Source organism: Schistocerca americana, chromosome X (assembly GCF_021461395.2).
Source record: "Schistocerca americana isolate TAMUIC-IGC-003095 chromosome X, iqSchAmer2.1, whole genome shotgun sequence".
Taxonomy (NCBI): domain Eukaryota; kingdom Metazoa; phylum Arthropoda; class Insecta; order Orthoptera; family Acrididae; genus Schistocerca; species Schistocerca americana.
The window spans coordinates 94,267,018-94,285,070 of record NC_060130.1 but is presented as its reverse complement, the minus strand read 5'-3'; the positions used below and the strand labels follow the sequence as shown (position 1 = coordinate 94,285,070).

General features: G+C 42.8%; 1 protein-coding gene across 1 annotated transcript in view; it reads left to right on the top strand.

The window, feature by feature from the left end:
* Positions 1-18,053, top strand: part of LOC124555826 (prostaglandin D2 receptor) — a 503,176-nt gene that overhangs the window by 256,726 nt on the left and 228,397 nt on the right. The window lies entirely within an intron of this gene.

Here is an 18,053-nt window from a genome sequence, read left to right as displayed (position 1 = left end):
AGTATGTACTTCTGTAGCAATGACATGCGTGTCATTTAATACGATAGGATCTGAAATCTGTCCTATCATATAGTATACAGATTGTCATGTATGTTACTTCAGTCAAATATTAGGGAGTGACAATTCTTGACGAAGTTTGACGTAACTGTTGCATAGTGTAAAATTAGCCATTTTGACGTTGGTACGACGATTGAAAGGAGGGACCGTGTTACGATCTTCAGTGGTGAAACAATTTTGGAAAACCGAATTCAGTATTTCGGCCTTGTCTTTGTCATCTTCCGTTTCGGTGCGAGTATGGTCACTGCTAATTGTGGATTGTTCGTTTTCGAATTACGCTGTTTCGCTAACCGTAATGGACATGATGTTCCCACTTTTCCATCGAAAATAATAACAATAATAGTAATAATAATAACGCATGGAGATTTGTACTAAACAGCATGCGCTTGTCAGATTCAATGTTAAATGGCATAATTAGTGGTTCCACAGTGGTAATACATACAAATGGTAACCGACTTTGGAAATTATTTGCAAAGCACGTTGCTAGCCCTCTTGGTGACGCAAGACCCTAATGGGACGTAATGGACTTGAACGTGGCAAGAATAACAGTTGGTACCAATGAATGGGGCGATTGGGGAGGGTACACAGAAAACGAGAAAACGAGAATCAAGTAGACGCAGTGGTGCGAAACAATCTCGTCCACGACGTGCAAACGGCATCTTTAAAAACTGACCAATGAAAACGATTGTACTTCCGTTTCTGTGTTCGTAGTACGCAAGTGCAGATGTTTTGTAGAAGACCCCCTGTAATCGCTGTATGGCGATTAAGACGCCAGATACCGTGCCACGCAGCCTACATGCCACTGATAATGAGCTATAAACCCGGAAACTGGTTTTGGCAAATAATAATTTCTAGTGCATCTCATGATGTCCTTTAATAAATATATGAAACCTACCGAGCACCAAGAATTCAAGCGTATTTATGTTCTGAACATGTTTACTGCAAAAGAAGGCTAGGAACTCGTGTGAAGGTAGTGCTGACACATCTGCTGAAGAATTCGCAATAATATAAAGAAGTGATGATTGTTGCTCGACTCTACTCTGAATGAATTCCTATAATCATTCTCTTGCAAATTCAGAACGGAGCCGGCTAGTGTGAAACTACACATCTGTTTCTGACGTAGTGAAACTGATGTGCGTCGAAACTCTGCTGCTAAAGCAAATTACAAAATGTTCATATAGAATCTTTGTGCTCGAGTTTCCAATTACACAGGAACAGAATGTCTCAGTGACATTTAGATACACCAATGTGTTGAGATAATAATCTGTAGATACTTATCTTGTCTGTATCGGCAACTTACTAATAAACTGCTTACTGTTGAAATCGAACATTATCGTAGACGGTTCCGATAAGGTTCTCCGTAGCTGTACTTCACTACACGCTAACGATAACGTTGAAATGCTATCAGTATCTAAGCTCCTGATGATTCACGACATCCTGCGAAACGTTGCAGACTTAATACCAGATTAAGACTCGATAACAAGCGTTTGCGTCAAAAAAATTGATAAAACGTCTTTGTGTTAGTGATAAGGAATTCCTTTCATTTCTGAAAGCACTCCGTCTTCAGGCCACAAGTGGCCCATCGGGACCATCCGACCGCCGTGTTATCCTGAATGAGGATGCGGATAGGAGGGGCGCGTGGTCAGCACACCGCTCTCCCGGTCTTTATGATGGTTTTCTTTGACTGGAGCCGCTACTATTCGGTCGAGTAGCTCCTCAATTGGCATCACGAAGCTGAGTGCACCCCGAAAGGATAGGAGGAAAATAGTGCACTCACAATTTTCCATCTTGAGTTGGTAACACCAGATAGGTATTATTTTATACACAATGCTTCGCTTGCTAAGAATAATGAATGTAATCATAGCCGATCGTGCTGAAAATTAGAGTAATCACCAACTAATTAAAATGCTATTTATCACCAAATGTACCATTACTCAGAGATTAAAATATGAACTGTTATAACGACTGACAGGCACGAAATAAGAGATGCTGGTAGACCTGTTATACGTCGTGGTATCAAATCAAGTAAACCGTTAATGTATCTTTGGTGCACTTTCAGGCAAGCTGGTTACATCTGGCTGCATGGTCGAATAATACTCTTTGTTCGAACATGCTGGTTTGACAGTTGCCACCATGTCATTTCTTATACATATTCGCTCCACAGCACTTCCGGCTAAAATGGGTCGGCCAAAGCAGAAAAAACGATCTTCTGTAGTACAATGAAATATTTCGTGTTTCGGATAAAGAGCGAAATTGCAAAACATTTGCAATAGAGTAATGAAGATGGGTTGGGGATGTAGCCTGTATGCCGTCCAAGAAAAGCAACCTAATCATCTGCGTTCCTCTCATTTAATTAAAAAGCATCGACCGGAATAGATGTTAAGCTCGACGGGAATTGGGTAGGCATCCGAATGCGACCGTTTTGAAGGCACCATATCATCATTTGCTTTGATTCGGGGAAGCCACTGAAATCTAAATCGGCGTGGTCGATCAAGAACTGAACCCACCTCTCCCATATACGCGAACAGTATCTGTGCTACCTATCTCACAGTTTATTGATGGAATCACATACTATCCGACATGCCCTGTCTTACAGTGAACTAAAATGACAGATTTGAAAGCTGGTGACAAGTAATAAAAATTTCCAAAGAGTGTCTACTCTATGAGCAATTTGAGTGAGTCCGTTGACATATTGAGAAAGATCTGGGAGCGTAATCGTGATGTCGTCACACCTGGTCATGGTGGCGTGCCAGTAAGGCTCTTATAGGAGGAAGAATGTAAAAGATCTCGACGTATTTGTCCGCGGCTAGACAGAAAGCCACACACATGCAGCACTCTGTCTCCGAATGCCTGAAAACTGTGGACTTTTTGACGTCCCTCCTCTACCGTGGGCACCTACCTAAGTACTTTTATACGTAGCAGGTGCTTCGGATCTCCGTACTTGATTGTTGAATATACCTCGTGCGTTTCGCGAGGTCTCGTTCACAGTTGCCATATCCCGTTATACTCATGTCTACAAAACAATCTCAGATGATCCTTACTTTCCGTGCATGGGTGCTCTAATTCTTGTGTCCCATATTTCTTCTACCTTCCCTGAAGGACCGTCAACTCTCATCTCCACTATCTAGCCTAGTTTCAGCCGTACATTAGGGTTTATAAATTAACAAATCTTCGCAATCCACATAACAATATGATGAACGGTTACAATATGTGCACTCAGTGGTGCCGCGGCAATGTTTTAACACGTAAGACAAGGTTGTGCATTCAAATTATACCGGGAAACGCGGTATGGGTCCTTTATGGCACTTGTCGTGTATTGTGTACCTCTGTCAATGGAATTCAGAACCTCAACAAGAGTTGTAATTCCGTTTCCTCGTATGGTATCGCACGATGCGTAACAACACTTGAAGTGGTCACTACAGCAAAAATCTATTAATACCAGTATTGCTGGCTCCTGTTTTGATCACAACCTGGGTAGATTCTTCCTACACGCCGGTCAGCAGCCTGAAGATAGCGTAGTAAAACGCTGAAACTGGTTGCCAAACAAAATAAGGTTGGAAATTTGACGGCTGAATGGTGTTTAATTTGACATCCTCTATCGAACTGCCGAGTCCCGCAACCATCTCTAAAAGATGGACATACAGAGAACTGATGTACGTGGTTGTCTCTTCTCCTCCTATCAGAAGTTCTTCTTCCTTTCACTGAGCTTTTTCCCAGTTTCTTCTTATCAGTCTTCTTGACCTTTGCACATTGTGTTTCGTGCAACCTCTGTTAGTGATTGATCTCAGTTCGAATTCTGTCTTTATCCAAAATAACCTTCGGATGGACCCCAACGATGACCGTGTATGTTTTTATTTCCTCAACCCATCTTTTGTTCCCATTTAATGAGGAGATGTAGGTGAAGGGTTTCTGTGTTGACCTACTCTCGCTCACACTTTGTAACGTGCCCGTAGAATTTGTTTTACCTTGTGCGTCATCTCAGTCCAGTCCTTTGCTTGTCCTTTTCCTAATCCCAAAATCTTCCCTAAATTTTTTTCTTGTTTTGTTTAGTATTTACCCTTTGTGCCTGTCATGTTTCTGTGGATTATTGTGGCCTGGCGAGTGTTTCTGTAATCGCTACTGTGGTACATCATATCACATTTTCATCGTAAGAGATTACATCGTATCCGTTGTTTAGTATTAATGCATATACTACTTGCATTGTTTCTTTTGTATTCCGCCTGGAAGGCAGCGCGTGGATCTGCTCCTGAAAACTGAAAGGTTGGCCGAATGTAGGAAGTGAGTAGGAGCAGGAAAAGGTAAAACACGTCGGTACTGCGTTGGTGAATTATAGATGTTTACTGTAGGCAAAAACGAGTTAATAAATGGTTACATAACTTTGCAATGATGAGCAAGCCTTAGACCCGTCGTACGTAGTGCAAGTCGGTATATGAAGCGAAGTACGCCAGCCGTCTGCTCTTGATGAAATGTGATTAATCTGGAGCGGAGCTCGTGGAGCTCCACAGCGCCGGCTAGAGGGCGCTGCCGTCGGTGTCTCGTAGTGCCAACTTATCAACTTGCACCTACGCCGTGGCATCGTTGCTATCGATACCACAGTTTCTCTCTCTTTCTTAGCGTCTATCCCGTCGTAAAGGGTCTGCTGTTTTTGAACATTTTTTTATTTACCTTCGTGGCCGGATACATGTCCTGAAATCGTGTGTACCATCTGTCAATTAAGCACGCAATTTTTTTCTTCAATAGTCCTTTAGTATACTGTTTCGCAGCTACAAATTTTTATGAAATGCATTGTAATCATAGTACAATAGAGCTGGTTCAATAGTCCTTTAGTATACTGTTTCGCAGCTACAAATTTTATGAAATGCGTTGCAATCATAGTCCAATAGAGCTGCTTCTTTACATAAATCTGTATTTATTGTTACCGGTTCCGAGCAAGGCTCCTTTTCAAGCATTGCCCAAATATAGTCAAGTTGTTATCAGCGCATATATCTATATACACTCGTATAAATGTATATTATTTGCTTGTATTATAATTTTTTTACTCACACAATAAGGTCGTAAATGGTATTTTTTAAATGTGATGAACTTTTGTTTGTTATATACCCAAGAAAACGACGCACCGCGAAGGAATGGGACGGACGGAAGTCGGTAAATGTGACGTACATGTACAGAAAAACAAGTTATTACAATTTCAGTAAATCTGGATGTTTAATTCGAGAGAAAGGGCTCCACAAATTGAGTAAATCAATAACACGTCGGTCCACCTCAGTCCCTTATGAAAGCAATTACGGCTCGGCATTGACAGAGTAGCTAGATGTCCTCCCGAGTGATATCGTGCTAAATTCTATCCAATTGACGCGCTGGATCGTCAAAATCCCGAGCTGGTTGGACGGCCCTGCCCATAATGCTCCAAACGTTCTCAGTTGGGGAGAGGTAAAAATTTTAAAGCAGACTGTATCTTTGACAGTTAGATCGATAATGTAACAAACATACACAAATATAACAAAACATAAGTACATTATATTTGAAAAATACAATTTACGATCTTATTGTGAAAGCAGAAAATCATAATGCAACCAAATCTCAAGCATTTGTGTAAACTAGCTGACAAACATGGCACTATCCGGGTATTCATTTCGTCAGTTTTACGTTAGAAATGTACAGTTTCTGTATGTTAGGCGTTGCTGCTTCGCGTGCCTACAACGCGATTTTGTTAACGTCTCTATCGCAACGCCTCTTCGTAGCTCTATTTTTTCCGCTTACAGCTGTTTGCGATTTGCAGTTCAATGGTTCAAATGGCTCTGAGCACTATGGGACTTAGCATCTGAGGTCATCAGGCCCCTAGAACTTAGAACTACTTAAACCTAACTAACCTAAGGGCATCACACACATCCATGCCCGAGGCAGGATTCGAACCTGCGACCGTAGCAGTCGCACGGTTCCGGACTGTAGCGCCTAGAACCGCACGGCCACCCCGGCCGGCACACGCATCCATTTTTAAAATGTGTATGGATATGCAGATACATGTACTGATGAAAACGTCATGAGATTGCGGTATAGTGGGCTGTCATGACAATACATTGCACAAATTTTTTCCGTGTATTATCGCATTAACTGTTTGTATACGGTATTTCCTGAGGTTGAGATTGACACCAGCCCAACATTTACCTAAACAAGCTTCGATAACCGTCTAAAAATCACACTCATACCGGCCAGTACAGCAGACCAACGATTGTTAATCTGCTGCTGAGTATGCCTCACATCACTTACTAGTAGTTACAATAGTTAAATTATCTGTTCTGCCATACTAAAATGGGATTTTAAGTCGTAGATTGTAGATCTGTTCTCTTTCCAGTTACAACACATTACACCGCACCGCTCACGGTGGAGTGAGCGGAAGCAATAACACGGTCATCTAAATCGTCTAGGTGTTAGGCTAACAGTTTTATTCGTGGAATAGTCATAGCAATAGATCATTTAATTTGTTTTTGGTTTCTGTTTACAGACCCTTTGGTTCTGTAACTACGGTGTTAATTAATTCCTGTCTCACCTGTGTGTTTAGTCAAAATTGGAAAATTCACATCGTAATTTTCTGCCGCAGCAAATACCAGAAAAAAAACGCTTGAGGTTAAACTGGTGAGTGGTTGTACAGGCGCGCGGTGCTGCTAGAATCAGAAACGATTTCCTGCGCGGGCTTCCGGGCAGCAGATGGGCCTAGCTACAGCTCTTCCGCTTGCCTTTGGCTCTGCCTGTCTCCGCAGCGCCGTCAGCACACTAATTGCCGTTATCAAGCTCTCGACGAAGCGAGAAGCGCTTGCGGTAGCACCTGCAACCAATAACGACTGACTACTCCGTTATCAGCCCAGCAAGAGAGCACACACGAGTCAAGTGATTTAACCACCAGCATCTATCAAGGCTAGTCATGATATTCGACAAACGAGTGGAATATACTGTGACGTATTTTGAAGCAAACGTAAGGAGCAAGATGGAGGATCTGTATGGTGGAGGAAAACAATGTGATGATAATATCGAGCAAAATTTTCCAACTAACCACAGACCGGAATTGCACCGTTCCGCTAGTGCCATGAAACCACAGCCAATCAGCTTCGCGCGCGCGGAAGTTAGTCGATGAGTGGGCGTGTTTTGAAGCCGCGACAAACATACGCAACATGCCAGAAATGATCGAGACGGTGCACCAGTCATTTCTTCGACAATGCCAGCTTTGTAGCAGTTTTAGGATTTCGATAATTTGCTGTAAAACATTACGATTTGCGAAAAACAGATTGCTCAAAATTTTAATTTTTCTTTTCGTTCCCACCATTGTTTTAGTTCACACTTACCTGCTGTACTTGTTAGAATAAAAGTGCATTCGTGCTCTTTGTACATTAGCAAAAATGTAGCCTTTGGATTTCATTATCAATAACGATGCACCTCAGAGCACCATGTCTCGACAGTTTCACTACAGCGTAATTTCTGCAGTGCACCTTATTATCTTAACACATTAGCACCATTACGGTATTTTTAGCATAGTAAACATACTAATCAAGGTATAGTCAATAAACAAAACAGAAAATTTGCGTCTAACGTAACAGGATATGGATAGGAATTTAAAGTTTTCTAGCTTGACTGTTGAGCTTAAAACATCATCTTTAGCTTATTTCCTTAGTAACTGCTCTGTTTAGCACAACAGATATTAGGTGTGGCAACTTAGATAGAATGCACTCGCTTGTATACGGTCTGAAGGATGAACATTAAAAGTGGTAACAGCAAATTAGATCGAGGTCTTTGAAATGTGGATTTGCTACAGCATGCTTAAAATACATTAGTCAGCAAGAGTAACTAAAACCGAAGTACTGCGAAGAATACGCAAACAGCGAGAAATGTTGGCAACGATTAAAAGAAAAAATACTGCATATCTAGGACACATATTACGGAACACCAAATATATGCTTCTACAGCTGATAATCGAAGGGAAGACTACGTGAAAAAGAAGAAAAGGGCGAAGAACAATATCTAGGTTAAATAACATAAAGCAGTGGACATGGTTATCAAGCGCAGAACAACTATTACATGCTGCATTTGATAGAATAAAGATGCATCATGTGGTCGCCAACATCCATTAATGGATATGCAGATGAAGAAGAAGAAACACTTAGAATCTACTTAAAAGTGTATAACGTCTGAAAAAAACACAGTCTACGCGCAAATGATGGTTGAATAGTGTAGTTCAAATGTTCGAATGTCTGTGAAATCTTATGGGACTTAACTGCTAAGGTCATCAGTCCCTAAGCTTACACACTACTTAACCTAAATTATCCTAAGGACAAAGACACACACCCATGCCCGAGGGAGGACTCGAACCTCCGCAGGGACCAGCCGCACAGTCCATGGCTGCAGCACCTCAGACCGCTCAGCTAATACCGCGCGACAATAGTGTAGTAACACCACTTTAAAATCCTTTATGCTTTGGCCCAAATATTTTAACATCCTTGATGAAGTTCGCCCATAGTGGGTGATGTATAACGAGCGCGCGACCGCTACGGTCGCAGGTTCGAATCCTGCCTCGGGCATAGATGTGTGTGATGTCCTTAGGTTAGTTAGGTTTAAGTAGTTCTAAGTTCTAGGGGACTGATGACCTCAGAAGTTAAGTCCCATAGTGCTCAGAGCCATTTCGTACGTGATATCTTGCGTACAATAGATGCTGATGAATAGATAGATTTCTTCGTACATGATATCTTGCATACAACAGATACTGGTGAACAGGTAGATTCCCCCTTCTTAGATTTCCAAAAAAACGTTTACCACTGTGCCATATCGTCGATTACTAACCAAGATACCATGGTACGAAATGTCGTCGCAAATATGTTGTGGTTGTTTGAATATTTGACCAATAGTACCTAGTACGATGTGCTGGTAAATGAGTGTTTCACAGAAAGAAAAGTGACATCGAATACGCCCCAAGAAAGTGCGAAAGGACCGCTGATCTTCTCAGTAAACACAAACGATTTATAGAACATTATTATCAGTTCCATACGATGGTTTACTGATGATACTGTTCCCTACAGGAAAGTACGGTAACAAAATTCAGAAAGGCAAAATTCTCATTTGGTGCAACGAATGACAGCTCTATTTAATGGCCGTAAGTTTTAGATACTATCGGGTTCTTTCTCTTTGTTACAGAAATTACCGTATTACAAGGTTAGTGTAGCACATCTTGAGCGTGTCACGCTGTTAAGTATCGAGGGATAGCTCTAAGAAGCTGTTTGAAATGGGACGATCATGTAAATGCAGTTATAGGGAAGCTGACTGGAGAATTTAGACTTGTTGGAAGGGTTCTGGAAAAAAATGTCACAGGCTATTTTTTTTATGATAATACAGGTTAATTTTCTGAACATTTGGAAGATTATATTCCAGAGTGAAACTATGTCCTTAAAAATAATCGATTGTTTACTTTTTGCCAAATTCTTCTTGTATTCATTGCTTGATGTGACGATACATGTTAATTTTGTGAAAAAATTTAAAATTATTATTTATATATATATATATATATATATATATATATATATATATATATATATATATATATATATTGTCGTCTGGAGATCACGGATAAATTAGCAGTAGCAGATAATGCACTGGGTCAGGGAACCACCAAATTAATCTCTGTGCCACTGAAACTTTCTCAAGATATAATCACCACCGTGTCAGGATGTACAGAGAGGCCATAGAAATTCAGAAGCACAAAAACAACTCTGACAGAGAAGAAGACTTGAAATTACACAATTTATGGGCCCAAGTGGTAAATAAAACAAACACAGCGAACTCTTCTACATTAATTGATCAACTGAAGACATAAAGTCTGTAAATGAGTCGGCGACCGTGTTATGACGCTTTGTTTGTTAGAGTCCGTCTCGATTGCATAACATGGCCAATTCAGCATTACCGGTTTCGGCCCCTGCCATCTTGCGATCTGTTCCAAATAGAAAGCAGTGGAGCAACAACGTAAGTTGAATTAGCAGAAACAATTTCTACAAAAGGCATAGTAATACACAAGAAAAATAAAACTTAAAAAATATTAATAAAACTAACAGCCATGCATACCAGCCATACATACCATAAAAATAGTCTGATTTAAGTATCAAATACAGAGTATTTTTGCAGTGGTGGTTGATTATTAATTATCGTATGACTTGATTGGCCGGGAGACACCCAGTGGGGTTCACTCGTTTAATTGCAAAGTTTTTTCCATTCTTCGCGCGCAGTGACACCTTTTCTTCGCGAAGTGTGAAAGCTGTGTGTTAAGTGTATCTGTAGGGCGTTGGTGACCGGAATGGTTGTTTGTAGGGTGGCGTCAAGTTTGTATTGTATGATGAAGAGAGAAGGGAGTGGATGAAACCCAGTGCCAGCAAATAGCACTGAGGGGACCGCCGGACCGAACGTCCACAGCCGACGGACGATCACAATCAACAGTGTAGCATGCCCTTACTTTTTGAGACGCTAAAAAGAAGTTTGGAATTTAATGCAGGATATTGAAGCAAAGTCTGGTGATGAGGCAATTTATACGACCACCTCTCCTCCTTTTGCCGGCCCGATACTGGCAGAAAAATTCTTATCATGTATTCATAACGATAGACATCAAACGAGCTCAGGGGACACACTGCTAGGATCGTAACAGATACGTATAGCTGATACGAAAGTGCAAGAGAAATTTTCGGGGAGCGTAAATGGAAATTCGTGTAAGAAATACGACGCTGTTCTCACGAAACCCTGTTAGGTAATAGAAAATCTGTATTCGAAGAAGACTGTTCTACCATTATGCTGGCACGACCGCGTATTCAGCGCTGGGATCATAAAACGCTTAAGGCACATACTGTGTCTTTGGACTATTTTCATGTTCACCTCTTTTCTGTGCTGTATAAGAAAAGGACTCTACAAAGCACAATACAGTCATTCTTAGGTCTTCCAAAGTGACACCAGGGGAGTGTGCGGCTACTGTTGGACATTTTAGGCCCTGTGACACACCACACGCCATGTTGTCTTGCTGGAAGTTTTCATCCATTCTGCTGAAGACAGCCAACATGTACGGGTGTGTTTAAACCTAGGAGTGACTTGGGAACCAAACTGGTCAAAAGCACATTGTACGTTGTTATAGTGTTCCAGCTCGTGTCTGCTGCTTGCTGCTCTTACTCTTGCAGTAGCGATTTTAGGCGTTTATTCCAAGTGTCATTGATAAGAACCGTACTTCTTCCACCAAGGCTGACGCAGCACTATAAGGAAGTTGTTGTTTTTAACCTGTTTCTGTGCCGTAGTATGACATCGAATCTTATGCTTGACAGTAGCACATAAGCCGAAATTGCAACAGCACAATAAAAGCAGTTACGCCCAAAAGCGGAAAATGACATCGTTTGAAGAATTTATAGACGCTGTGGATTTTCGCTACGAGAAGTAGATCATTAACTCCTAATCTTACGATTTAAGTTCCAACGGCTCGGACCCAAAATGTGAACGCGATCGCCCGGCCTTCGAGCCATTCCAGGTTTCGGCAAATCGGTCCGACGTTGTAACAATCGCGCACGACTTACGGAATGTAAGTACATGTGTTTTTCCTGAAATATTTGATAAGCGACAGCATTTATTATCAATCAATATAATAGAATATAAATCAATAGCTTTTATCTCCAATTCCTGAATACGCTCACAATTCACATAATTAGCACTCTTACAAAAATCAACAACACAAATCTTCAAGGGTGTGATATCATTCCAAACATACGGGCACATGTAATGGAAGTTTGGATCTCTTGAAGTCCCACATTGTTTCACTACTACCTTTTAAATTTTTTACTTTATTTGTTTTTTATTTTTTACGTGCGAGCTTCTCCCGACTGACGTACGGTACCACGGACCAGACCTATGCAGTTCACATTTCGCCCGAAGGCCGTACCGTGCGCCAGGACCGTGAAGTTCCACGCGCTAGGTTCGTAGTAATTACATTTGGCCCGGATACCGGACCACGAGTCTCACAACTGGTAAGGGGTTAAATTTCCCGTGAGTAGCAGAGCGTGCGTCAAAATCCTCCACCTTATATCTTGCTGAATTTCTGAAAACTTCAGTGTAACACAATGTATGTGTACACCTACATCTATACTCCGCAATTCACCTTACAGTGTGTGGCGGAGTGTACGTTATGTACCGCTGTCGCTTTCCGCTTTTCTTTGTCCAGTTCTAAATGTTTCGTGGGAGCAACGATTGCTGGTACACCTTCATGGCCTTCTCGCGAGATATACACTAGAGAAATCATTATATTGGTTGACATTTTTTAGGAACGCACGCTGTCGGAACTTTAATAATAAATCACACCGTGATGGAGAACGCCTCTTTTGCGGCGTCTGCCACATGACTTTACTGAGGATCTCCGTCACGCCACAGCGCTTAGAAAATGAATCTGTAACGAACATGCTGCTCTTCTTTGTATCTTCCCTGTTTCTCCATCAATCCTACGTAGTACGGATCCCAGACTGCCGAGCAATGTTCAGGTATTGGTCGAACGAGGGTTTTGTAAGCTGCTTGCTTTGTGGGTGAATTTCATTTCCTGAGGATTCTTCCAACGAATCACGGTCTGGCATCTGCCTTACCTGCGGATGGTTTTATGACGTCGTTCCACTTCAAATCGTTACGTATGCATTACTCCTACAATTTTATGGATGTGTCTGCTGCCAGTCATTGCTATGCAATCGTGTAATCGTACAATAACGGGTGTTTCTGCCTGTTCATGAGCAATAAGTTACATTTGTTCATGTAGCGGGTCAGTTGCCAATTCCTCCACCATGTATGGATCCTCTGTAGGTTTTCCTGTGATTGGCTAAAGTTTTCTAGCTTTACGTATCCTCTGTATGCAACAGCATCGTCCTCGAAAAGCCTCGTGGAGCTTCCGACGTCATCCACTTTGTCGTTTATATATATTACGAAATGTAATGGTCCAATAACACTCCCCTGAGATACGTCCGAAGTTACTTTTACGACTGAAGATTTCTCTCCGATAATCATGACATGATGTCCTATGTTTGCTATAATCTCGTCAGTCCAGTTATACAGCTGGTCTGAAATTCTGTACGCTCGAATTTTCTTCTTAGGCGGCAGTGTGGAACTTCTGTTCTCCTCAATCCGGCAGATAGAACGTTACTTTCAAATCTGATTAATTTGCTCTTTGTTTAATCTGTTATGGCATCATAGGAGATGCGACGCCGAACACGCTAAAATGGCAGTAACCAGCCATTCACCGTGCGTGCTGGGCTATTAAACGGCCCCTTGGTTGTCCGTATAACGAGAGCCTGTTAAGTATTGCCAAGACGATACGCACTTGGCCGTCAGCGGCAAGACAATGACCGCAAGGCGACGGCCGTGGAACACCTTCCATTCCCAGGCGGCCTTGTAGTCCCTTCTCAGCGCTTCTGTCACACTGCCCACAGCTCTGTCTTCTTACAGAAGTGGCAGAGGTTTCACTAAAGCAGTCGTTACGACTGTTATAAACATCCTCACGAAACTTTTCATACATTTTCACACAAACTGAGCAAAAAGAACAGTGGTTGGGATATTTGCCTCGTTCTCGGAATGAGCGAGATTTAAATTTCTAGCCGACCATCCAGTTGAAAATTGTACTGAATCTATTTAGCTAAATCCCCAAATATTGCCTTCAAAACGGCCAGGGCGTTTTATATCTCATACATCCTTCCTGCCCTGACCCAGTATCCAATCTTTAATATCTTCCACGTCAATGAGCCCATTAACTTTAATATTTCTCCACATACGTACACTGAGGGAAAAAAATCGTAGCACCAAAAAATAACAAACGTAGAGTAATGAAATTTCGGGAATACATTTTCCTAGGTAACAAACTGATTAACACTGCTCGGTCACAGGTTAATTTACGTGCGAGCTGAAGAGTGAAATGCTGATACGTTAATAACAGGTGTAACCGTCAGAATGTTGAATGCAAGCAGGCAAATGTGCATGCATTGTGTTGTACAGGTACCGAATGTCAGCTTGTGGGCTGGAGTTGCGCTTGGTAGGCGAATAAAAGGACGGTTAATGCTGGTTGTGGATGACGCTGGCGTTGATGTCCCGAATGTGACTGATTGGAGACAGACCTGGTGATCGATCAGGCCAAGGTAAAATGCCGACAGTCGACAATCTGTAGACAATGGTGGTTACAACAGTGCAATTTGGGCGAGCGTTATCCTGTTGGAAAACATCCCTTAGAATGCTGTTCACGAATGGCAGTACAAGTGGTCGAATCACGAGACTGACTTACAAATTTGTAGTCAGGGTGCGTGGGATAACCACAAGTGAGCTCCTGCTGTCATACGAAATCGCACCACAAACCATAACTCCGGGTATAGGTCCAGTATGTCTAACACGAAGACAGATTGGAAGCACGCCCTCAACTGTCCTGCTTCTAACCAACACGTGGCCACCACTGACAACAAGGCAGAACCAGCTTTTGCCAGAAAACACAGCAGACCTCCATTATGCCCTCCAATGAGCTCTTGCTTGACACCACTGAGGTCGCAAATGGCGGTGGTTTGGGGTCAGAGGAATGCGCGCCACAGGGCGTCTGGCTCGGAGCTGTCCTTGAAGTAACCGATTTGTAACAGCTCGTCGTCTCACTGTGATGCCAACTGCTGGTCAGAATGCTGCTGCAGATGCAGTACGATGACTGCTACGTTCGCTCGCGTAATTTAGCAGATCAGTTAAGATACGATAGGTGCTCGAGTTACGTCAAACCAGCCCTGTGAAAACGGCTGTCATCATCTTGAAAGACGGGAGTTTCCATAGCATACTCATCATAAAGATGTAGAAAAAAGGACTTCGCCTGGTCACAGAGAATGCTGAAAAAAATCGCAGTTGATGTCTACGGTAACCTGAGTGAATCGGTCCTAGGAATGGCACGGAAAACACCCCCAAAACATCGCAGAAACATCTACAACATGAACCACATCCTACACACGCTACTTCATGCCGCCGTCGTTGTACTCGACGTCTTGCCTCATCTGAAAAAAAGGCAAAATCTTGACTCGTCAGACTACGCTACAGGCATCCAATCACCTACTGTCTATCATCTGAATTCTTTCGCCCAACAGAAGACGTGAAGCTTCGTATGCCGCTGTAAGACATGGCGTTTAGGGAGGTAACCGACCCCAAATATCCAACGCATTTTCGTTCGGAGCCTGCTTGAAAAGAACGTGCAACCACAGCCTGAGAAGAACGTGCAACCACAGCCTGAGAAGAACGTGCAACCACAGCCTGAGAAGGACGTGCAACCACAGCCAGCAGAAATGTATGTCGAGTTTTAAACCGGTTGTCATTGACAAAGCGTGACACTTGCATCCGCTTCTGTCGATTACGACTTTTTACGAACACCTTTCTTAATTACATTGCTGCGAGTGGCACAATTCCATGTAGACTATTTCACTAACGGTGTTGTCATGGGCACGACGTCCAACCTCGATTGCTCCTTTCTACCATTCTTTTATGTCTCCACGTCATCTTACTACACCGACTCCGTTGAACCGCCAGACATTTATACACCACTTCACCGCCATGACTTAACGTTAGCTTTGGATGATCATATGACCGTCTGCTACCAATTCTATTCCACCTATTGCTCTCCAAAGCGACCAGTGTGTTCTATTAAGTGGATAACTAGTATGTTGTTCGCTCAGTTTATCGATGTATCGAAAATGTTGCGACGGAATGTGACATCACTGTTGCCTTCATTAAACGAATTTATGAGGGGCGATGAAAAAATTACCGTTTGAGGGGGTTACTGCATCCTAAATGCATCGTAGCGTTACTTCCGTTGGAGTGTATAACAAATACCGATATGTAGGCAACGGATTATGTGGCTGTTGTGACCAGACGAAACTAAAGTTGTCCTACCATAACTGTGGGTTCTTTGATTGCTCTGTGAGACTGCTCGTCCAACTAGAAGACGTGAAATATTAGGTCACTTTGTTACATAAATGAATAAAGGATTTACTTAAGTTTCACACAGTTCTTTGCCACAGGATTGCTTGATGATTTAAACTGTCACTGTCTGTGAAAGCATCACTTGGCGCACTAAATAACACCAGTCCCTGTATGTGCATCTTTTCAGAGATGATTGCGGGACCCTGCTGTTCGATACAGGATGTCAAACCAAACATCTTTTAGTCGTCTAGTTTCCAAACTTTTCTTTTGCTACCAGTTTCGGTGATTTACTACGCCACCTTCAGGCTCCTGACTGACGTGTAGGAAGATTCCACCTCTGTTCTGGTCATAACAGGAGCCAACATTCGAATTCTGATATCTGTAGATTTCTGCTTGTTATATCGATCACTTCAACCATCATCTGCCGACTGTCGGCGTAGTAAATCGCCGAAACTGGTAGCAAAGTAAAATAAGTTTGGAAACTATTCGGCTGAATGGTGTCTGATTTGACTTCCCAATTAACAACTGTTCTCTTGCAATACAAAATGCGACATTTACGAAAGCACATTTCATCAGAAACTTTAATTGTCACTGTCCTACACGATGATGTCGATTGATGTAGCTGAGGTCACTCTCGCACCCTGACGTCAGCGCGAGGACGCTGCTATACTGACAGGGAGGGCGCCTTGTGGTTGCTGCTTATTGCAGCGAGTCCTCGATGATGTCTGTGGTTACCGACTTTGGTGTGGCACCGCTATCTCTTAACGATACCACAGTCGCATTCTCTGCGTGTGGCAAATGCGGGAGCGTCAGCTATGGCGACGTTATTACCAATTAGAACCAAAGTCCTGTTATTTTTTTCTTCGCTGCCGAAGACATATGCCGTTAGATATACAGCAGAGAATGAAGAATGTGTATGGCAGAGCACGTCTGTCGGAAACCACCGTTGTGGAATCGTGCACCGAGGGATGCTGCTGCTCCACGATTCCATGTTAACTTACGTCCTCATATCGCAAATCTCGTAACGCAGAAGTTGCGCCAACTCAGATGGGAGAGACTCGGCCACCCTGCCCCCTGGTCTCTCTCCCTGATAATGTAACGACTTGGCTCGCTTAAAAAGCGCCTTGATGGTCGGCGATTCCTGTCGGACGAGGATGTGCAGGAGGACATCGTGTTTTATCAAACTGGTGCGTCGGTAGGATGATTTTCTCAGTACTCGCGGTGATTTTGTCTGATTGGGATATCGATTCCGGACTGTACGGCCTTCGAACAAAAACTTTTTGATAGCTCCTTATAATAAAAGAGATCTCCGTTACAGCTGAAAACGTGGCAAAGTGGCAATACCATTGTGGGATTTTAATGGGAATGAACCGCGTTTGAGTGATTATTCTCTCGTGCTGACTCTGAATAACTCAAGAGGAATAAGCCAAGCGTTGTGACTCTGTGATTACGATAGCGTTTTCGCATCCGGGAGGAGCAGTGTTCAAATCCCCGTCTGTTTATCCATATCCCAATTTTCCATTGTTTCCCTAAATGACTGCAGAGCTAATGTACCTCCCACGCCCGGGTTCCCGGGTTCGATTCCCGGCGGGGTCAGGGATTTTCTCTGCCTCGTGATGGCTGGGTGTTGTGTGCTGTCCTTAGGTTAGTTAGGTTTAAGTAGTTCTAAGTTCTAGGGGACTTATGACCACAGCAGTTGAGTCCCATAGTGCTCAGAGCCATTTGAACCAACCAGCTAATGTACCTCCCCTTGTGCCTCTGTGGTTACCAGACCTGGATATCCAACAAGAACATATCAAAATGGAAAGAATATTAGTGACAGTAACGTAGAGGAGTTGCCGGTACAAAGCACATCCCGTGCAGGAATTTGACTGGGGAAGCGTCTGCTCGTGTGCAAATATTGTCGGTAGCATTGTTTGTGTAACATACTTTCGTTAAGCTAAGACTCCGTTTTAAGTGGGCCCTGGTGGAATAGCTGACACGAGCTGCGTCATCTTCACAGTATTTCACTACGGAGCCCAGCGGTAAGC